At 48.3% G+C, this 22,363-nt stretch overlaps 2 long non-coding RNA genes across 12 annotated transcripts; one reads left to right on the top strand and one right to left on the bottom strand.

The window, feature by feature from the left end:
• Positions 1-4,148: 4,148 nt before the first annotated feature.
• LOC102555554 (uncharacterized) lies at positions 4,149-11,979 on the bottom strand. 11 transcript variants are annotated; one of them, XR_010052757.1, is made up of 4 exons: positions 11,842-11,979; positions 11,564-11,649; positions 7,691-7,918; positions 4,149-7,431 (listed from the first exon to the last, which is right to left on the bottom strand). It is a non-coding gene; the product is annotated as an uncharacterized LOC102555554 (long non-coding RNA). The 11 variants fall into 11 exon arrangements; XR_010052752.1 differs by having other exon boundaries at positions 4,149-10,476; XR_010052755.1 differs by having other exon boundaries at positions 4,149-9,523.
• Positions 11,906-20,534, top strand: LOC134479454 (uncharacterized). The gene is made up of 2 exons (XR_010052762.1): positions 11,906-12,037; positions 13,817-20,534. It is a non-coding gene; the product is annotated as an uncharacterized LOC134479454 (long non-coding RNA).
• The last annotated feature ends 1,829 nt before the right edge of the window (positions 20,535-22,363 follow it).

Genomic DNA, 22,363 nt, shown 5'->3' with positions numbered 1-22,363 from the left:
CTTGATTTTTGGTGATGGTGTTTCAGCATAGAGACCCAATTAAAGCAGGAGGTGGGTGAGACAGGGTCTCGCTATGTAGTTCTAGCTCTCACTATTGGCTTCTGTCTCAAACTTCTCATACTAGAAATCAACCTTTACGTGGTGAGAGATGAGTGAAGCACTCTACCTCTCATCTCCAGTTTTTATTTTTTAATTTATTGCCTTTTTAAATAGTTTTGAGACAAGATCCCATGTAGTAGCCCAACCTGGCCTCAGACTCTGTGTACCCAAGGACGACCTTGAAGTCCTGATCCTTTTGCCCCATCTCCTAGTACTGCGATTTCGAGCATCGCCGTACCTGGTTTAGCAAACCCAGGGCTTTGTACTGGGCCGACAGTCTGGCAACTGTATCACATTCCCCAGCCCCGCTCCCTCCATTTTGATACCCATAGGCAAGACTTGTGTTCCCATCAGGCCTAGGGCTTCTGGCCCGTAGGTAAGTTTAAATGAGATCCTAGGTCCAGTGCCCTATGTGTTAGGTCTCCAACTTGTCTCGTTGTTGTCGTTGCCTTATATTTATCCTTGGTGTGTGATGTATGTGTAAGTACATGTGTGTACACCATAATATGTGTTTGATGGTCAGGGGACAACTTGCAGGAGTCAGTTCTCTTCTTCCACTATGTGGGTCCCAGAGACCAAACTCAAGCTTTCGAGTCTGACAGTAATCGCCTTACCATGGGGGCATCTCACCAGCCCTATGCCTTGCTTTTACTTGGGCTGAGAATCTCTGATCATTAGCCAAGAAGTACCCAGGTTATTTGGGGGAAGTTTTAAAAAAAAAGTCAACCTTATTTTGTGTGTATGTGTATGTCTGGGGGGAGGGGTGTGTGCCACAGGCGTACAGGGGCTCCCAGAGACCAGAAGAGGCTCCTGGAGCCAAAGTTTCAAGTATTCAGGAGGAACAGAAGTTCAGGATCATCTCTGGCTACATTGGGTGTCTGGGGCTAGCCTGGGCTACACGAGACCCTTCTGCTCATAAAAAGGAAAGGGAAAAAGAAAGGGCTGAAGAGCTGTTCCCAGCTGTATTCTGAGCAGTGAATGCCCGACCCCCCGAACTACCTAGTTCCAAAAATGGGACTCTACCTGTTTCACCTCAAACTTTCATTCCTCCCTCTCGTGGACAGACGCAGGGATGGGGGTCGGGGAAGGGGTGAAGCTGGTGCGTGTTCTGTGGTTGCCGGTGGATGCTCTGCAGCTGTTTACGCCACCGAAAACGAATGGATGGGACTGTCACTCCCAGGCAGTAGGGGGCGCACGCGCATTGTGTTCTAGAGAGACTTCCCCAGCCTCCCCAGGAAACTACAAACACGTTCTCCTCCTCTTAAGGTGGGGGGGGGGGGGGGGGGACCTATTGCTTTCCGAGAGGATCGGACCAAACAGCAGATTCTGCTCAAGGCCCTTGAACCCTGCTATCTCACTAAACATCTGAGATACTGACATTACAGATACGGATATCGTGGGAAGGTTCTATATACGGTTTTATAATACCTAGCTGGGGCCCTACCCTTTGATGCCCTCCCCAACTTTATCTAGGAGACCATGATTCTCAGAGGAACGGCTCCTGCCCAGTTATGCCCAGGCAGTGCCTGCCTCCTCCGGGTTTGTCTCCATCCCTAAACTTCTCAGATGGTAACCTTGAGGAGGTCTGCCTGGTCTTCATTGCCGCCCATCTGGGACTCCCGAGGGCATTTCCTGCTGGAGTTAATTCCAGTCACCTGGTACACACTGGGGTGTATCCTGGATTCTGGGTGTGAGGGTCTGCCACGGGGGAACGGAAGGCTTCACGGTCTCACAATGGGGACCAGCTAGCTCATGTCCTGCACATTTGACTTGGAGGCTTGCAAAGGCCACTATACTGCAGAGGCAAAGCTGGTTTGGAAGTCTTTCTTTGGGGCTCAGCAAATCATGTTCTGGAGGGATGGGGAAATACTTCCTCCTATCCCCCTACTCCCACCATGCCTTGCCCTGACCTGCTTCAAGCCAAAGTTCCAATGCCAACTCAGAGCCATTTCCCCTGAGTTAGAGTCATTGGATCCCTGTAATTACTTCCCAGGTCTCCTCTTCTCTGTCTGTTAACCACCTCGTCTCCAACTGAGCTTGGACTCCAGAGCTCAATCTGGGGACTGGCATGCCAGACAGCAGGATTTGAAACTAACCTTACCTCAGTTTCCCCTCTAGTCTAGACCAAAGATTTGTGGTCCTGTTGCCCCACATTCAAAGGCAACAGAGTCCTCCTCCCGCTTCTTTCCTTAATATTTGGACTTTTTTTTTCTTTCTTTTTTTTAAATATTTATTCATTTATTATATATAAGTACACTGTAGCTGTCTTCAGACACACCAGAAGAGGGCATCGGATCTCTTTACAGATGGTTGTGAGCCACCACGTGGTTGCTGGGATTTGAACTCAGGACCTCTGGAAGAGCAGTCGGTGCTCTTAATCGCTGAGCCATCTCTCCAGCCCGGACTTTTTTTTTTTTTTTTTTTAAGTTCAAAAAGAAATTTAAAGACCATTCCGAGGCCCTTCCAACTCTGATCTTGCTCTTTGTGGCTATCTCGCCCCCCAGTGACTAAGAGGAGTATGGCATCTAGAGTGGAATAACTGTCAGCCTTGGGAAGAATTGAGTGTTGCTATAGGAAACCCACAGGACAGAAACCTGGGACAGACGTCTAGGCGCCATGCACTTTGAAAAGGCAGCCTCAGAGCCCCCCTCCTCCTAGTTGGTTCCCGACTCATGCACTGGGTAAGCCCTCTCCTGGAGGGTTCTTTGATTCCACAGCATCTCCTAAAAGGTGCCCATTTCCGTTAGCCATGGCTGTACCACAAGGCTGTGCAGGCACAGTGGGAGATGCTGAGTTCCAGCAACTGAGAAACAGAGACCGTGGAGCCGAATGTGGTCAGCCAGCCAAAGGCCAAGCTGCAACTGAACACAGGACACCCCGACATCAGGCCTCCTAAGCCAGCAGTGGTTTACAGGAGTCTCTGGGCTCAGTGGGCTCGAGAGTCAAGTTTCTGCATCTCCTCGGACTATTAGGTCAGCTTCCAAATTCCACCATCGGCTGGAACAACACATCGAATTTCCCCTTCATCCTGTGGTGGGCCTTCCATGCCCCAGGGTGATGAGGGACCACCCAGTTTCCAAAGTGGGGCGCCAGCAATTAGAAAGGCCTGTGCTTGGGATGTGTAGCTCTGGCCATGGTCTTTTAAAAGGCACAGAAAAGGAGGCTTGTTTTCTCAGCCCCGCTGGGCTCCACTGGGATGCTACCCCTTGAGTTTAAGCCTGATGTTTTCCTTCGTTTGTGTGCATTCGGCCCCTATGAACTGATGGAAGTCTCCTTTCTTGCCATCTGTCCCGGCCTTTGATCACTTAGCATAGTCTATGGGCTGACCATGTACCCAGGACTCTTAGGGGACTAATAGAGGGCATTTCACTTGATTTCACTTGGTCCTTAGATCTGTCTGTTGGGAGGACTGAGTAATCATAGCAACATTAGTGCTTCTGGACCGAGATAGGAAGTGGGGAGCCTTAACTGAACTATGAAGGAACCGAGGGAGCTTGGGAAACAGACCAGGAGTGAGTTAGGTTGCCGGATCCAGAGTAATCCAGCTGCAACAGGGACCAAGGAACTTTCCGGATTCCCTTCCATTTTATCTTGTTCACTGTGTTGGCTTGATATTCTTAGTAGCTGCCATTTTCACAGCAAGATGTCTGGTGTGGTAGCAGCAGTTAGGTCTCAAAGAAACCCAGGTCGAGTCTCATTCGGTACCTGTGACTTCTCTCAGCACTCCTTATCCTGTCCCCTACCCTAACCCCTCTAGCCTAGAGACTTCCCCCAGCTTCTCTTTCCTACACAATAAACTCAGTCATCTGGGTTATGCATTCTTTTGGGCCTCCTAGTTCTCGGATTCCCCCACCTCCTTCCTTCTCACCCCCCACCCCCAGGTTCAGCCTGGACTGGACCCTTCCAGATGCTTCTGGGTGTGTTCTCCCTTGTATCTACGATGAAACCTCCTCTTTAACCACCCCCGGAAGCAGTCATATCCCGTTTTCATTCACCAGCCCCCAACTGGAGGACCATTGTGCCTCTCCTGGTTTTGTTTGGCTTTGGGGTTTTTGTTGTTGTTTTTAAAGATTTATTTATTTATTATATATAAGTACACTGCAGCTGTCTTCAGACACACCAGAAGAGGGCATCAGATCCCATTACAGATGGTTGTGAGCCACCATGTGGTTGCTGGGATTTGAACTCAGAAATCATCTCTCCAGCCCAGCTTTGTTTTAAGACACAGTCTTATGTAGCCCAGGCTGGCTTGAACTCCATGATGATTTTGATCTTCCTGGTGCTCTTGATTCTACCTCCTGAGTACTGGAACTATAGTGTCCCAGCATGCCTGGTTTTCATAGTGCTGGGGAACAGAGGTAGAGTCCATTGTGATGGGTAGGTTAAGACAGCAGCAGTCTGAGGCAGCTGGTCACAGTGGTCAGCAGTCAGGAAGCAGGAAATGCAACGAATACTTCCTAGAAATTAAACCTTCCTGGAAATACTCTCATAGGTACACACAGGCATATGTTTCCATGGTGATTCTAAATCTATCAAGCTGACAAGAATATTAACTATGTCAACCGGAGTGACTATTAGACAGTGATCAACAGCGTCTGCCACATGGGTAATTACTATTAAAGCCACATACAGGCAGGAAACTGAAAAAGCAAAACAGACGTACTGCTGATTTTTAAAGCATAGCAAGAGGCCATGTTAGGATTTGAACTCAGAGCCAGCTCTTTCTACTGTACTGTTTCACTTATGATTGCTGAGTAAAATGTTACAAAGTTTTGCTGGGACAAAGGAGGGTACAAATAATACCTGTACCGTTTTACTGATAATAAGTATATTATAAAAGCTCACAATTATAAACTGGGTGTGGTGTGCAAGCCCAGTCGTTTAGGAGGCAGAAGTAGGAAGATCAGAAGTTCAAAGCTATCCTTAGCCTTATGGTAAGTTCAAGGCCAGTCTGGAACCTGTGAGACTCTGAAAACAAAGGTAGAAAATTATCTAGGCCCCACATGGTGGTGCATACCTTTTATCCCAGCACCCAGGAAGCAAAGGCAGGAGAATTTCTGTGAGTGTGAAGCCAGCCTTGTCTACATAGCAAGCTGTAGGAGAGGACTACACAGACCCTGTCTCAAATTTAAAAAGAAAGAAAGAAAAGAAACGAAAATATTACAGCCTGGTTCATTTATTTGAGTATTATTTTTGAGGTCCTTTTAGGTAGACTTGGTGATAGTCTGGCTTGCCTAGCCTCGAACTTCAAGGAATCCCCAGTGACAGAGACTCTTTGTGATGTTTGTGGATTGCCACTAAAGCACAAAGCCAGAAAATGCTGGGAACCAGTTTCACCAAAAAGGCTGAACAGCTGAGTCTTGAGGGATGTTTGGAAGTCTGCTTGGAGAACTTAAAGGGGAGAACATTCTTCCAGGCAGGGAGAAGTCGTGGAAAGGCAAGGGACAGGAAAGTTCACATTGTGCTCAAGGAACAAGAGGAATTTAATGTAGTCAGAAAGTAGTGAGGTGAGGAGGAGGAGGGAAAACAGAAAGAACTGCAGGAGGTTTCCCAGGAGCCCCGTGTTCCAGGCTGAGGAATCTGGAAGATTGCTAAGCAGATGGGTAAAGTGGTCTGCAGTGCATGGTTGGGGAAACACTGTAACAGGTAAAGCAGTCTGCAGTGCATGGTTGGGGGAAACACTGTAACAGGAGGAGTTAAAGCAGAAAGGAGGATCAGTCCAGGTCGGCTACAAAGAACAGGAAGACACCTGCCTGGCATTGACCCCAGGCCCCACTGAACTCAGAGCCAGTACACCTACCTGTGTAGGGTGGTAGGAAGACATAGGTGGTGCTTTATAAAGATGAGTACTTCCACCAACACACGGGTACTCAAGGGTCTACTGAGCGCTTACTGTATTGTAGCCGCTCTACCAATGGAAGCACGTTTCTACTTAATTCCTGCAGCAAACTTGTAACAATGCTAGCAGCTAGTTATAGGAAATGGCCTGCATTCCTCCATGCATTTAACATAGGAAATCAGCTGAGAAGAGCTGGCTGTGCACAAAACTTGCTGAATCACATGTCTCACCAATCAGGACTCAAACCCAGGTCTGTCTGCAATATTAACTCAGGATTAACTTGGCCTACCACTTACTGGTTGTGTGTTCTGAGTTCAGTTCCTTCATCATTCTTTTTATTCTTATAAGGCACACATTTAATTGGGGCTGGCTTATAGGCTCAGAGGTTCAGTCCAGTATCATCAATACAGGAGACACGTCAGCATCCAGGTAAGCATGGTGCTGGAGAAAAAGCCAAGACCAAAGAGTTCATAAGGCAAACAGGAAAAAAAACTATCGTCCTCCAGGCAGCAAGGAGGAGAATCTCAAAGCCTACTCCTACAGTGACCAGTTCTTTCATCACTGAGTCTCAGTGTTCTCATCTATAAGACAGAAGTAAGAACTGAACACTTGTTCAGGTGGTGGTGGGCAAATCTTTAATCCCAGAACTCGGGAGGCAGAGTTAGGCGGATCTCTGTGAGTTCAAGGGCAGCCTGGTCTACAGAACGAGTTTCAGGACAGTCAGGACTATCCAGAGAAACCCTGAGCAGGCAAGAAGTAACTGCCTTGCAAAAACCTGATTCTTCCTCCCCCTCCTGACCCAGTTCTGACTTTACTCTCTGACTTTTTCTGTCTCTTTGCCCTTGAAGCAAGGTACATGATGCATTCGTCATAGAACCAAGACAAGCCTTTCTTCTGTCTTTCGTGGGCCCTGCCACCTTGGGGCCTGGTGTGTGTGTGTGTGTGCTCACTGACTTGTAGCCTTCTGGTGTGGGCTTCAAGTCTCTAAAATGCAAATGCCCAAGACTGTATCTCTGGTCCACCTGTCTCTACGATGGCTTGGGCTTGAAGTTCTCACTCCCTCCATACCCAGCACCTGAAGTGACAATCCACAGTTCCCTGTGGCTCCAGGAGAGGCAGGCCAGCTAAACTCCACGTTCGTCTCTGAGATTTCGGATGCTCTTAGATCCTTCTGACAGCATCTTCAGGCCCTCTGCCTTGCTGGCCTCTCTCACAGGACCTGGCTGCCCTTATTGCTGACATTCTAAAAAAAAACCAAAAAGCAAAAAACCAACACGTCTAGCCCTTGACCCAGACAGGTTCAAAACACTAATGTTGCTTTTCCATTTTCCTGGAAACTTCTATAGCCGCAGCCTGGAGAGCGTCCAAAAGTTTCCCCGAACTAAAGATAACAACAACAACAATAATTTTTTTAAACATTTAAAGAGGCGAAGGAAGAGAGACCCTGAGGCAAATGTCCTTGTTGATTACTGCTCCTCGGAAACAAATTCGGACTGTAGGAAAAGAAAAGGGAGGAAGTTTCCAGGTCAGTTTAAACATTCACACTAAAAGACGGTTTCAAAACAGTCCACCTCCCTGGGGCGATTTTTTAAAAAAAAATCTATCCAGAAGGCAGACACTTTCCCCTTCCCTCCCCCATCTGGAAGGATTTCTCAGCCGAGGCCCCAGCACATTCCTGGATTCTGGCTCAGGCAAGGACTTTCCCAACCTTCCAACAGTCCCTGCCCTCGCTCGCTCACCCTGCTGACCTACCAAGAGTACTGCTTTCTCCACCCCAAGCAGCTGTACTCCAGCTGTGGAGTTCTTAGGAAACTGCCAGGAATCCTAAGGCTGTAAGGTAAGGGAGGAATGCGGCTCCTGACATCTGAGGCCCTGCCGGAAGTCCGGAAACCAGGAAGCCCAGAAACCTGGAAGCCCAGGGGCTGACTCTGGCTGTCCTCTACAAGTCTATGATGCTACAGTAGGAGTGGGCTTGTTGACCTAGGGAAAACAGGTAGGATTCTAGGAGGTCTTACAGAGATTAAAGGCCAGCTGATTCTCCCCATCCCCACCCCTACCCTACCCAAAAAGTGAAATTCAAATATTTCTTTGGGAAGATTCAGAAATATTTCTGCTTATTTATGAATTCCGGGATTTTTTTAAAAGAAATTATTTATTTATTTTAGGTATAGGATACATTGTAGCTGTCTTCATACATACCAGAAGAGCTCATCGAATCCCATTACAGATGGTTGTGAGCCACCATGTGGTTGCTGGGAATTGAACTCAGGACCTCTGGAAGAATAGCTGTGCTCTTAACCGCTGAGCCATCTCTCCAGCCCAGGATTTTTTTTTTTCTTTTTTCTTTTTTTCGGAGCTGGGGACCGAACCCAGGGCCTTGCGCTTGCTAGGCAAGCGCTCTACCACTGAGCTAAATCCCCAACCCAGGATTTTTTTTTTTAAAAGATGTGTGTGTGTGTGTGTGTGTGTGTGTGTGTGTGTGTGTGTGTGTGTGTGTAAGGGATAGGTATGTGCATCTGAGTATGCATGCCTGCAGAGGCCAAAAGGTCATCCCTTAGATGTCATCCCTTAGACCTTTGTGAGACATTTGATATGGGTGCTAGAGTTGAACTCAGGCCTTCTGAGTTCAGGGAACCAGCCCAAGCTCTGGGCTTTTTTAATTCAAAGCACAACATCTTGCTTGAATCAAGTCGTTGGGGCTGGGGAACAGAGCTCCAGTGTAGACTCTCCCAGCATGCCTGAAGCCCTGGGCTCACTCATCAACATAACAGAACACAATCCAAAACCCAAGTCTGTGCAACGCCACCGTAAACAGAACCTTAATTTGGGAATTTGCCCCTTTTGGGTGCAAAAGTGGAATTCAGGGACTGAAAGGCTGAGTTAGGAACCTGGGCTCCAGAGGAAGACCCTGTCTCAAAAACAACAGGACGGTAAAAAGTGATCTTGCTAGATGTTAGAATCTGTGGGAAGCGGAAGATTAGTTGAAAGCGAGACTCCGAGGTGCAGCTCCTGTGATGGGGTAAGGCATTGCAGTGATACAGCTCTTTGGGGGTCACCCACGCTCCCCAATGTCTCTTGCCTGTGGATTAAGAGGAGGAAGGGACCTGGGAGGCAGACCAGAGTCCTTTAAATATGTAGATGTTGGTCAGACAGAGCAGAAGGGAACAAATGGCATTTTAGACAGCTGAAGCCTCTGCTGCTGTCAGCACAACTGTCACCAAGCTGCCCTGGTTGGGGTGGCAGGGTAGGGGGTGCTGGACCTTGATATCATCGCCTGGGGCCGCATGGTGGATACTCAGGTTAATGGAGGTGACTTCACTACTTGGCTTTAGAACAGTGATGGTGGCTGGCTGCCTGGCTCCATGCTGGCTGATTGTTCTGGAGTTTGAGAGTCTGTGCCTTTTCATTAGGAGTGCTGGCCACCCAGACAGTGACAATTCATCGCTGTGATTTGGGAGTCCAACCTCCTCCACGGCTTCACTCTCCTGTATGTGTTCTGTCTAGGCAGGCATAGGACTAATCAGGAAAAGGACTTGGGACTCCATTTTCCAGGGGCCTTCTACATTCTTCCATCAGCTCCAGGGTCTAAAAGTGAGTGGGGAGAACAGGTGACCTCTGTCCCAGGAGACATCAGGCTGTCTCCTGAACTGTGTCTCTTCTTACTCCTTCCTGCTGTCTCTCCCACTTCAAATGCTCAATATATGCCCTCTTTAGCCAAAAAGGGGGGGGGCTTTTGTCCCATTCCACTGGTCTAACCATCCACTTCCCATACTGGTCTTTTCAAAATACAGTCTACAGGTTTACCCATGGAAGCTACACTCGCCTCCACCCTCTGACAGTGTCCCCTGAGCCCTTGAGGCCCTAGAAGGAAAGCACCAGGAAACCCTAAAACATTCTCCTGACCGAAAAACAATGGCTTCCGGGGTCTGTGCCAGATACACTCACAGCCCCCAAAATGGCCTCATTGTCCTCTTGTGCAATATCCAGGAATTTGGTGAAACTCATCATTTTTCAGGTTACCGATAATGCAAGTTTGGAAAGCGAAACAGGAAGGAACACAGGCTGAGAAAGCTTTTATCCAGCCACAGAGTTCTCTCCAGATGCAAGATAGGGTTTTTTTTTTTTTTTCCCAGCAGTCCCTTGGTGGGGTTAAAATTAGCTGGCAGCATTCTGGTCACACGGCAGACAACAAAACAAAAGGGAATTGTTCCCGCAGACACCCCTGAACTAGCCCCACAGACCCTCCTAACCGGCGGATTTCTGGGAATCTGGCTCTCCCCTGGTATAAGAGAGGCCACCCCACAGGCTGCCCTCTGGGATGGTTCTTGCTGTGGCAGAGAGGAACACAGACAGTGTGGAGACTTTTTGGAATCCTGGAGCTTGCTTTGTCTGGGAAGTCGCTCTCTGGGCTCCAAATTGGCTTTTTGCAATTCTTCTCCCAGATGCCGGCAAACAAGCAAACACCAGGAGGATTTTTAGAAGGGTAGACTAGAAGGGTGAACATGGTCCCCTTTGCCTTTTGGGACACCTGGCTGCACCTGTCAGGATGACAACAGGCCCAAACTGTAAGTGCCAAGGACTTCAGACAGATCCTTTCTCCCTGGACCCAGTTGACAGAACATAACAGGATCTGCTTCCAGTTTAAAACTATCATCAGCAGCCCCTGAGTTAAAAATACAGCTTCTGATTCACGCATAGTCAGGAAACATGGCTGTGCTCAGTACAGAAACGTGTCCGTCAACCTGGGAGAGGAATCACCACCACGAATATGCTCTTAGCTTGCCAAAGCTGAGCAGCTGCATGAGCCAAAATCCCAGCTGCCTGGACCGTCTGGGGGGGGGTGGGGTGGGGATTCTGAATCACCTGATTTCTGCCTCAGCTTTACTGTAATTCTAAGCCAGAACCATTCTGAGATGCCTCAAGAGCCAATTGCTCCTTAGGATTGCGTTTGAACACTAACCCTTCAAGTCTGGATCTGCAGGAAGGTGAAGCAGATGGATTTTATAGCTTATTTATTTGGAAGGGGGGTGTTTAGGACTCAGAAAATTCCATTGAGACTAAACGCATGGCCCTGACCAAATAGCAAAGGCAGTCATGAACAGGTACCCAGAGAGTCAGGTTCAAAGACTTTGCAGGTAAACCCCACCAACTGGGACAGGTCTAGTCTTTTGCCTTTTGGGCTTCTGTGGCAGTGCAGACCAGGAAAAAGCACCTAGACTGACTGGTCCCAGGTTCTGTGGCATTCTCCCCATGCTTGAAACCAAAAAGGTCTCTGACTGTTCCTTCAACCTGAAACCACCGAAAGCACAGTCTGGTGTACAGCCCTCAACTGTGCCTCAGGCCAGCCAGCACCTAAAGTCCTCTTTAATGAACAAACACCACTCCCCATAAGCCCCAGAGGAATAGCCTCAAGGTGTTAGCAGTACATAAAGGTCTGAAGGCCGAAACTCTGGGTAAACAGTTCACTGGAATATATTTAGCAGAAAATATTGAAAACCACAGAGAAAAATATGTCCTCTTTCTGGGATGTTAACGAACGTTTATGTCTAGGAAGTCTTCAGGAAATAGTGAGCAAGACAGAAATACTGCTCACCTCTTCTACCCCAGTATAAATAAATTACTTACCCTCTTTGGTTTCCATAGGACTTGGCTGGGGTATTTAATTTTTTCTCCCCATTAAACAGGCCACCCAGAGAGTTGGCATCATGGACCTGAAAATATACCAGATCTTGAACACACTGTTTTGTTTCTGTACATTGAATCAGGCTGTGTTTCAAATGGTAGCTTGTGGAAGATGGGGGTGGGGGTGGGGGAAGGGAGGTGGGGTGAGGTTATTATCTGGGCTAGTGCACCCTCACTTGAAACTGCAGCATAAAAGACAGATCAGATTCACCTTGACTCACCCAATGTCTTGTCTCTGACAGGAACCTGTCCTCTGTCTTTGTTGCTCAGGCTGATGTCATGTTCTAAGGGACTGGGTTTGCTAAGTGGCAACAAGATGCCTTCAGAAGGACCCAGATTGCCTGCAGTGTGGGGCGGGGACCTGAGAAACAAGGCAAGGAAGGGCAACTACTCTCCCAAAGACGGAGGCTGCATGATGTAAGTGGCTGGCTAAAATAGCTGGCATTCTTTCAGTTTTAAGTTGCCAGCTAAATATTATTAAAAAGATAAAATACACGCAAACTGTGCAGAATGTAGGGCTGCTGTGTTTACATCCGGGTTCTGATGACTCAAAGCCTTACACATGGGCTTGCTGAAAAGCTCTATTAAAAACACAGCTTTCCGAAAAGCCTCCGGGGAACAGGAGGACTGACTGGGGGGGTTGGGAGAAGGATGGTAACCCACCCAAAGATGCTTTTTAGCTCTGTGCTCCTGGCAAGCATTTAGGGCCGGGGAAGTCTTAAGGGGTTAATTTCCTCGCTGTTTGCAAGCCAGAGCCGGGAGGGTTAACCTTTTTCCAGAACATTTATTTCACCATCTCACTGACTAGAGAGGGAGGAGGGGCTGGCGGGCGGGCGGGCGGGAGAGCCTGCCGCGTTTAGAGGCTGCGGATCACAAGGCCATTCTGATAGCCTCCTGTCCCCATGGCAACTGCAACGGCATTTATCAGTTCCTTCTGCGCACAGGCACCGCAAATCTGCATTGCACATGGCAGGCTTCCAGCATTTCAAATGAAAGAGCACTTTGAACGGCTGCCAAGTTTGGAAGGAGCAGAACTGTCAGGGCTGCTTAAACCTGGCAGTTTATACTGGGGAGGTTTTCACTTCCCAGAATCCTCCGGGCTTGGCAAGCTGCCAAGTACTTAGCGGAAGCTAAAAAGTAACTCGCTCCCTCCCCTCCTCTTTCTCCCCCTGCTCGCTCTCCCCCCTCCACACCATTCACCGCAGTGCTCTCAAAATTTTCCACATGTCCTGTGTCACCAGTGCAGACTGTACAATAAGAACCAGAACACCGGCTGCCCACGATCGGGCTTTTCTCAATAATGGAGGGTTTAGGGTAGGTTCAGACACTGACAGCGGGTTCCCGCTGTACCTGCCATAACCCCATATCGACTGGATGGAAACGCGTGGCGTGTGTGTCTTTCGACCTTAAAAAACAGCGCATTAATAAAAAAATAAAAAGCAGCTTCATAACTAGGAACACCCAAAGTACTGGGTGGGGTAGAGAATGGGGCCGTGGGGGTGCTGGGTGGATTGACGGGAGCTGCATGGGGTGCGGAGAGTCTTGCAAACCAATACAAAATGTCCACATCCAGCTCTTCTAAGCTGTGGGGAAGAGGGTTGTAACTGAGAGCTGAACTGTTTCTGGTGCTTTCTTGGTTCTTTCAGATGTCATGATGAAAGCTCACAAGCTGGAGATGAGGAGGGAATTGGGAGATGGTTTTTTTCAATGGAAAGTTTACCAGATAACTTTTGACCCCGCACCACCCAAGAGCACCCAGAGCACCCGGGGTTTTACTGGCAGAAAGTGGGAACTGGCACAATTTTCACTGTGCTAATTTTTTTTTTCTTTACATGAAAATCTACACTGAGATCAAGGGCTTGAGCTTTATTTCCTGCACAAATAGAACAAAAATTGTCTCCCGCTTAGGCGGTTGGATGGAGTTCAGGAAAACTATGTCTGGCATTAATTCCAAAGTGGAGGTTTTGGTTCAAGTGAGGCCCATTAATTTCAGTAAACTGTTTTCACTAGTCCAGACCCTGCTGTGGGAGCTCTATTTATTACCTTTTGCTAACCTGATGTCTGCTGAGTTGCAAAGCAGAGGGAAGGGGGAATCTGGGATGGGGATATCTCTATCTTGGATCAAATGGGTTTGCACCTTCCCGTTGGGGGTCATGCTTAATAGTGAGTTTTATACCCCTCACTTTTCTTTATCAGAGCCTTTACCAAAAAAAAGAAAAAAGAAAAAAGAAAAGAAAAGAAAAAAAGAAAAAGAAAAAAATCCATCTTGCGACGAATTCCAGAAAAACAAATCTGATGGAGAGAAATCTGGTGAGAGTACAAAGCCATCCCTTACCCAATTCAGAAGGACACATCCCAGTCACAGGATGTTTTCAGTGCCCCCCCCCCCCACCACCACTTCTTCCAGACTGCAGGTCCAGGGCAAAGCCCTGACAGGATTCACCCTGACGATTGGGTCTAAATCCACCAAGACAGTCAATTTTGGCATTCGTTCTCCCTTAGGAATTTTACTAGCTGCTGTAGAAAAGCACATAAATTACTCCCCCTCCCTCTTTTTTTCCATGCCTTCTCCTTCATCCCCCAGCACCCCCTCCCCGTCCATCTTGATGTCATTTCAAAGAGAAGGATGAAAAGAAGGAAAAGAAGGGATTTGTCAGGCAGTCCAGTCTGTGAGTATGTCTTGCCAGGCCCCAACTCACACCACACAGGCACACGCGCACGCACGCACACACACACTCTACACACACACACGTGCGCGTGCACACACACACACACCAGCTGAGAATGTTAATAAGAATTAAAAGCAAGTCAGTGTTATTAAAGCATCAAATTTGAAGAGTTGAAAGGGGAGGGGGACTTGGAGAAAGAGAGGGGGCAGGGTTGGAGGGGGAGTGGGAATGAAATACAATTCGGTCCTTGAAGCTGAGAAGGAAAGAGGTGTCAGTAGCCCCATTTGGTCTGCTTGTCAAATGTCAAATGTCAAATTCATTGGTCTCTCCTTTTAAACTACTCCCTCTCTCACTGCCCCGCCCCAACAGTCAAGTTTTGTGAGGTTCCCAAGTGTGATTAATCTTTGGCAGAGGCCAGAAACAGGAGTAGGCTTCTTGGCTGCCTGTCCTGATAAACAATCTGTTCTTGGGAAGAGTAGGTGAAGGGGACTGCGGGAGGTAATCTGCGGGCATGGGAGAGGGGGTAGGAATAAAGGGGGGGGGGGTAAACCACAGCAAGACCTGCCCTCGGGGAGAAATGCCAGTGCCCCTCCTCCCGCACCCGTGGTTTAGGGGTAGGTCAGGTTTCCTGCCCTTAATAAGTGAGTAGACAGTGGATCCTTTCTTGCTGCCAGTCCCTAAAGTCCAGGGCGCGTCACTGGGCCACCGAAGGCTCTAAGGAGGGGAAGAGAGCAGAGCCGGTGCACCACGCGGTTTCGGACCATCTACAAAGCTGTGCTCTAGGCGCCACATCCCATCCCCCAGGGTGTGCGCGGAACCTGCTCGCGATAAAGGAAACAGAGGCAGTGGCAGAGAAAGCCGAGTTGGGGCGGCTGCTATAGAGCTTATTATAAAGCATAACGGGGAAAGTCAGACTGTGGGCAAAACAAAAGGAGAGACTATCTGGCGGAGTCCGAGGTCGCTAGGATCGAAACTCCCGAGGCAAGAAAGCTGGCTGTGGATTTTGCAGCGGGGATATTGTGTGAGCAACCAGGCAGAAATTGGCAATATGTAAAAGTGGGAAGGGGGAAGAGAGTGGGCGGAAAGGCAAATCAGTGCCTAGAAGGCTGCGCACGGCTGGGAAATGTCACCAAGGAGAGCGCAGTGGCACCGAATAAAAGATGAATGATAGACTACCTTTTGGAAAACGAATATAAAAATAGTAATGAAGGTGAGAAGTCCGCCTCTTCGCTGGAAAGCGGAACCATTCCTCACTGTTTGCCTTCAAGCCCCAACATCCAGGCAGCTCTAATCTCCCCTATATCCAAGAAGTCAGGGCTAGGCTCGCTTTCCTTCGGATTTAATTACACGAAAATGCTGAACAAAACCCTGTAATTACACCCTTAGTCCCTGCCACTCAGGCCCTGCGCACTTCCTGCCTTTTTTTTTTTTTTAAAGAGGGGTCACTGCCTCTTTCTTTCCAAATTGGCCAAAACAAAAAACCTAAAAGCACCAAATAAATCTTTAACAGCTTTGAGTCTTCATGGTCATTCCCCCAACACCACACACACACACACACACACACACACACACAGAGAGAGAGAGAGAGAGAGAGAGAGAGAGAGAGAGAGAGAGAGAGAGAGCGCCAGCAAGCAAGAACTAAGGAGGGGGAGCCCTTGACTCTTGGAGAGTCCAGAAGGAAGGGCCCAACTGTTCTATATTGTCTTGCTCCAGCTCCTAAGCTGAGAAGCAGTCCTTCCTTATTTTGTCTGTTACTCCAGTACAAGGTGCTAGGCTGGTCACCTCGAGGAAACCTGCCAAGGACAAGACAAAGAGTGCGGACAGGGTGTAGCATCAGGCCTGGCTTTTCTCTTTCACCTGGAAGGGTTGCTCGCTGGAGGAGATCTGGGTCAGGATTGGCCTTTTTACAGGCCCTCCAGGCCTCGGCATTACAGACAGGAGCTCACAGGGATGCTCTGAGGGCAGAACATAATTTAAGATGGACAGGTGAGAAACCAAAGCTCAAGAGAATAAACAGATTGCTCGGGGAGTCAGTCATGTTGCTGCACGAAGTCTTGAATGAGTGTTGCTGCCTCTTCCGGCTTTTGGGGCTACTGCATCAGGAAACTAGGACACCTAGGAGCAATGGAAGCTGACTCCATTCTGGGCTTAAGATTCCTAGCACTGAGACAGAAAGAGTTAAGAACCAGGCCTGGTGGTACAGATCTATTAGTCCACAGTCACCGTGGAAGAAGGCGAGGCAGAAAGACCACACATTCAAAACCTGTCTGGGCTACAGAATTAGTTCAGGACAAGTCCGAACAACTTATAAGGACCCAATGTAAAAAGGAAAAGAGGCTGGAGAGAGGGCACTACTCAGCATGCTCCAGGCCCTAGGTGCTATCCATGGCTAGGGGCAGTGCTCTCTAGGTAAATCATTGACTAATTGAATAGAGGGCAGGGGGCTAACATGCTACAAACCTCCGGGCTTGGGGCAGCCACATTTCAACACACTTAAGTAAGAACAAAGTTACATTCAATGTAACTTTTGGGTCTGGAAAGAGACCTTTCCCACTATGTGTTGCCAATCTGTGTTTCTTCTTTTCCTCCTTTCTTACTGTTTTTTTAATTTATTTATTTTTATTTTTATGCCTATGAGTACACTGTATCTGTCTTCAGACATACCAGAAGAGGGCATCGGATCCCATTACAGACAGTTGGGAGCCACCATGTGGTTGCTGGGAATTGAACTCAGAACCTCTGGAAGAGCAGTCAGTGCCCTGAACTGTTAAGCCATCTCTCCAGCCCTCCTTCCTACTCTTTTTCCCTTCAGTGCTGGGGATCCAAGTCAAGGCCCTCCCTGCACGGGCTTGGGAAGGCTTTACCACTGAGTTGCTTTCCCTGGTCCCAGACTCAAACATTTCAAGACTGTCTTGAGGGCGACGGGAGAGCTTCCTCAGCCTTTCAGCAAGGTCGAGAGAACTTCGGATTTTCCTTTATCACCCCTGCCCGGGGGACAGGGCTAGGTATCCAAAGAAGTAAGAGAAAGGTATCTGGGGACTGCCAGGAAAGGGCGGTAACTCACAGTTGCTCAGAGCTCTAGCGTGATTGATTTTTAACTCCAAAACAAGTGGTGCTCATTGTCACCCTACCTGTCAACCTACAGAGACAGTGGGACCATTGACCAGTAAAGTCCTGTGGGCAGAGGGCTTTACTTCTTGTTTAAGCTTCCTAGAAGAATCTGGGACACCCCCACCCCACCCCAAAGGGCCTGTTTTTGCTAACTTCGGACTACCTCGGCTCAGCTTCCCTCACCTGTACAAAGGCTGACGAAAATAACACTCACCTCAGAGGCTTGTGTGGAGGTCGGTGAGATAATGTCTGGAAATGCACTTTTGGAGCCCTTGACAAATGTTGGTTATTGGTAATAATCTCTCACCTTTTATTAAACACACTATAATACGCTGTCATCCACATAGACCAATGAAACCTGCAAAGGAAGTGGAGTAATAATTCCACTTTTACTCAGAACATGAAGTGCAAATGATTTGCTCAAGGTCAGCCAAGTCCAAGGTGAACGGCATAATGTAAATATGTACCAAGTACCGCCCCTTCTCTCCCTCCTTTCCTCCCTCTCACCCCCCCTCCCCCGAGTTCCAGGTTGAACTACTCAGCACAGGCAAGCCCATACATAGACCATGGACCCAATTCAAGGAAAGCAATGAGGACTGCCCTGTACCAGTCTTGACCCAGGAACAGTGAAGACCTGGGAGGAGCTTCCTGCTCGGTGGGTGAGCACACTTTCTGGCTGCCCAAGCAGAAAAGTGCCTGCGGCCATGGCTCTCCGAGTCTGGCTTGTGGAAATCCCAAGATCATTGTAGACTGATGGGAAGCTCCCTTTAAGGCCCAGGTTCACAGATGAAGTAGAGGGCCAAGGGTAGGCACACCTGTGGTCTTCGTGGCCACACTGACCACCGCGACAGGTCCCGCCTACTCGAAACCTTTCTTCCTCTCAAGTTTCCTTGTTGGGGGTTTGAGAATTTGTCACAACTGAATCAGTGAATAGCACCCTTGTCTGGCTCTTACACCCTCTTCCTCTAGGCCCGGTTCCCTGGACAGCTCATTCCAAGCTTTTTTTTTTTTTTTTTTTTTTTGAAGTAAGGAAACACACCAGCTTTTGCTGAGAGCAGCGCTGGCCTCCCCCAAGCTCTGGCACGGTGGCAAGAAGTGGATGCCTGCCGGGTGGCAGGAACTAGACTCGACTACCCCCTCTCCTGAGCCTTTTTTCCCCTCCCTGATCTCCGCCCCTCCAGGAAGAAAACAGCCTGAGACCGGATCGGTTTTTCGGCCACTGTGCCAACCCCAACCACTATGCCCGCCCGCCCGCCCGCCCTTGCCTTCTCCCCAATTTCGCTCTGAGTGCCCGACTTGCCCATGCGCCCGAGGCTGGGCAGGTCTCGGCGGGCGGTGCAGGCTCAGCTCCCCAGGGCTTCTCAGCGAATCACGTTGTTCCTGGGATTTCATGCTCTAGTGGCTCTTGTGTAACCCTATGCCCTGGCCTAACTCAATACTTTTTTTTTTTTTAATACCAGGATTAATCCTTTAGGGAAAGGCGAATACTTCCGCCACGGATCCGACTGAGGAGTAAATGTGTAAATCACACAGCAGCCTCCAGCCCCCACAGCCCCTTTGCGCGGGGTTTGCAAGGCTCAGTAACCGGCCGCACCCCTGGGGTTACTGGCGCGAGGCGATTCCTGGCCTCGCTAAGGCCAAAGGAGGGCCCAGCCCACACGTTTGTTTTCATCTACTCCTTAGCGGCTCGCAGGCCAAAGAACAGGGCACTGCTTACTGCCGGGCTGTGTGTTACCAAAAAAGGCCTTTCTCTCTGCAGAGCGCTTGGCGGCGCGCTTTGCAGCGGGGTGACGCGAGGTTCAGTCTCGGCCTCGAGAGTCAGCAAGCCAAGAGCACCCCTGACCCCGCCCCATTTGAGTTCCAAATTGTGGGGGCCTTGGAGGGCGGGCCGGAGTCGCCGGATGCATAGAAGTGCTTAAGATCCTGACAACCCTTCACACGCCTAACACTGGGCTACGTTGTTCTGCAGAGGCCAAGTGGAAAGCTGACCTTTTGCTCCAGTTTAGACAGCAAGCTGAGGAAGAAAGATAGCCATTAAGATGGAACTTTGCTTCATGGGGTTAGGGCTAACACTTTGTACCTTGCTCTGCAAGTCTCTGCAGTGGGTGCGCCCCAGAACATAGCGCCAGAGCTCTGCGTCTCGGCTCCTCCATTTCTCACCTCACTTGATCAGTGCTCCTCAAGAGATCACAGCACTCCTGCAGGAGCCGAGGAATGTATTTCCAAACACTGGAATTCGCACCTCCCCAATTGCTGATGCATCCCCAAACAGGGCCTTCTGAGACAAGCAGTTAAGAAGCAATTTATCACCAAGAACGATGGTGATACTTTTTGAGGGGGTATGGAGAGTTGTGATTTTTAAATAAAAGGATTATGGGACTGTGGGCTGTAATGGGATTGTTTAAATGCATGCTGATGGCTAGCTCGCTATGTTCACAAATACCTCGTTTTTGGTGTGTGTGTGTGTGTGTATGTGTGTGTGTGTGTGTGTGTGTGTGTGTGTGTGTGTGTTTGGTAAAAGAAAGAAACAAGGAGATAGGAACTTATGTGTCTGTTTGTACCAAATGTAACATCGTGACATGGAATTCAACTTGCTTTTTCTAGCTGCCTGGCTGGAGGGTTATAGTTAAGTTGTTATTTCTAAAGTATTTTTGGTTTAATAAAGAGAAAGAGAAATAATGTAAAGAAATGGGTCATCCACCAAGCCAAAGTTCATGAGTCCCGGGCTGGGAGGGATTGATTGTTTTGACTCACTCAAGGGTATCTGTGAGTAGGGTGAGGTCTAAGGGTGCGGAGACACTCACTGAGAAGCTCTACACACAGGACTCTGCTCCAAGGCAGCCAGGGTGCGGAGAGGAGACACTCACTGAGAAGCTCTACACACAGGACTCTGCTCCAAGCCAGCCAGGCAAAGTTTATTATTGCCCTGGAGCACACAGTGAGCTCACTGTTTTTGCAAAAACAGAAACTGGGTTGCTCTGAGATGAAAGAACGACTCCCTATGTGCTCCCTTCTCCACGAAAGCTCCACCTGCCTTTGCACTTAGAACCCAGGATGAAGATCTCCATGCTGGGAAAACGCCAAACAGCTTCTGGAGATCAAATGTCAAAATAAAAGTATTTGTTGTTGCTTCAGCCGGCTGTAATAGTGGTCATAAATAATGATCACCATGCCTCGCACTCATTAATATTTTCACAGGTTAGCCAGTGACAGTATCAATATCACCAACACTGGTGCCCAACTGTGAATGCGGTAATGTGGTCTTCATACTATATGGTTCATTTATGCCTCAGTCTGCCAAACGGCACCGTCACAGCTTCTCTGTGTGGAAGAACTCAGTAGTACAGTCTGGAAGGGGATCCTCGGGCTCATTATGAAGGTGATTTGCATAGTACTTTATATACAAGGTTGTATAACAAAAAATGGGATTCTGATGGAAAAAAATCTCAGCCCCCTGCACCATCTCTTGGAGATGTGCTTGTGTGCACCCCCACCACTTAAACCAAACGTGCTGGATTCAGACCCCAGGCCAGCTGCTGCAGTAAGTTCAGTCTATTTTCCTAGTCTGTAAAATGGAGTGGAATCTACTTCACTTCATAGAAGACATTCTGGGTTTAATAATGTAAATGCCGTTTTATATAATGTATCTACTTTTTAAAAAAAATTTACTTATTATATATAAATACACTGTAGCAGTCTTCAGACACCCCAGAAGAGGTCATCAGATCCCATTACAGATGGTTGTGAGCCACCATGGGGTTGCTGGGATTTGAACTCAGGACCTCTGGAAGATCAGTCAGTGCTCTTAACCACTGAGCCATCTCTCCAACCCATGTATCTACATTATAATAAAAATAATTAGCTGAAGCAAAGGAACTACTTTTCCAATGCCCATCTTTGTACCTGTCTTAGAGTAACCTGTCACAAGCACAAGGCACAACCTGAAATCGACAACCCATCAAGCTGACAGAGATGATTCCATTTTGCAGAGGGAAAATATTATATAAGCAGAGCTCAAGGTTACAAAGCCGGTAGCAATAGTGAAGAAATTCCAATCCTGTAGGGCAAACCCAGCCTTATCAAATCCCCTCCCCTCCACCAACCTTCCACAGGGATTATGTTAATTTACGTAAGAAAAAAGCAAACTCAATAAATAGGGAAACCAAGTAACATGCCCCAGCCAGAGCTAAGACCAACTCTATCAGTTTTTACAGTAAGCAATAAGGATGGGCAGTGATCTTAGGAGGGAGAAGAAATCATGACCTCCCAGAGTGCACCGGGACAGTGTGGAATTAAATCACAACACACAGAAGGAACTTTGAAAACTGTGCTTTATTTGTTTACGATTCTGAGGATAGTGTTCTGAGCCTGGGTCATCCTGAACAAGCGCTCCCTCGATGAGCTATGTCCCAAACTCTAGCACACAGTGTTATTAAATGCCCCTCCCCGCCTTTATGAAACCCAGAAAACCACTCACCTGTTTGACCAATTCCTCACTCCCCCTTCCCTGCCCTCCTCTGCAGCTGTATTCAGAAGACCTCCGAGTGATCCGAGCTTCTTTAGACATTCAGTCAAAATATTTTATAAAGTTCGGCCAGGGAGAGGGGTGGCTCATTTAGTGATAGTCTCACAACTCCTATTCCATTCTTAGGCTGGGTCGCAAAAGCAAATCTGAAAGGTAATTTCTTGAAGATGGGAGAAATGCTAATTCTGCAGGTGTTTGGGCACCAATGGTGGCAAGGAATGTTAACATTAACGGGGGAGGGAGCTCTCGTCGCAGATTAAATAGGTAATACCCTTATATGAAATTCAAAGTGAAACTCGTCAAACAGGGCATTTAATTTTACTGCCTGGGGGTTTGGTGGGGTGGGGAACGGGAATCGGAAACAACACTCGTGGCTCTTAAATGTTTTGTTACTTGGGAAAGCCAGGCAGGAAAAGGAAAGGTCATCGCCTGTTTCAT

Source organism: Rattus norvegicus, chromosome 6, assembly GCF_036323735.1.
Source record: "Rattus norvegicus strain BN/NHsdMcwi chromosome 6, GRCr8, whole genome shotgun sequence".
NCBI classification, from domain to species: domain Eukaryota; kingdom Metazoa; phylum Chordata; class Mammalia; order Rodentia; family Muridae; genus Rattus; species Rattus norvegicus.
The sequence above is the reverse complement of the archived record's forward strand: the minus strand, read 5'-3'. Positions and strand labels throughout refer to the sequence as shown.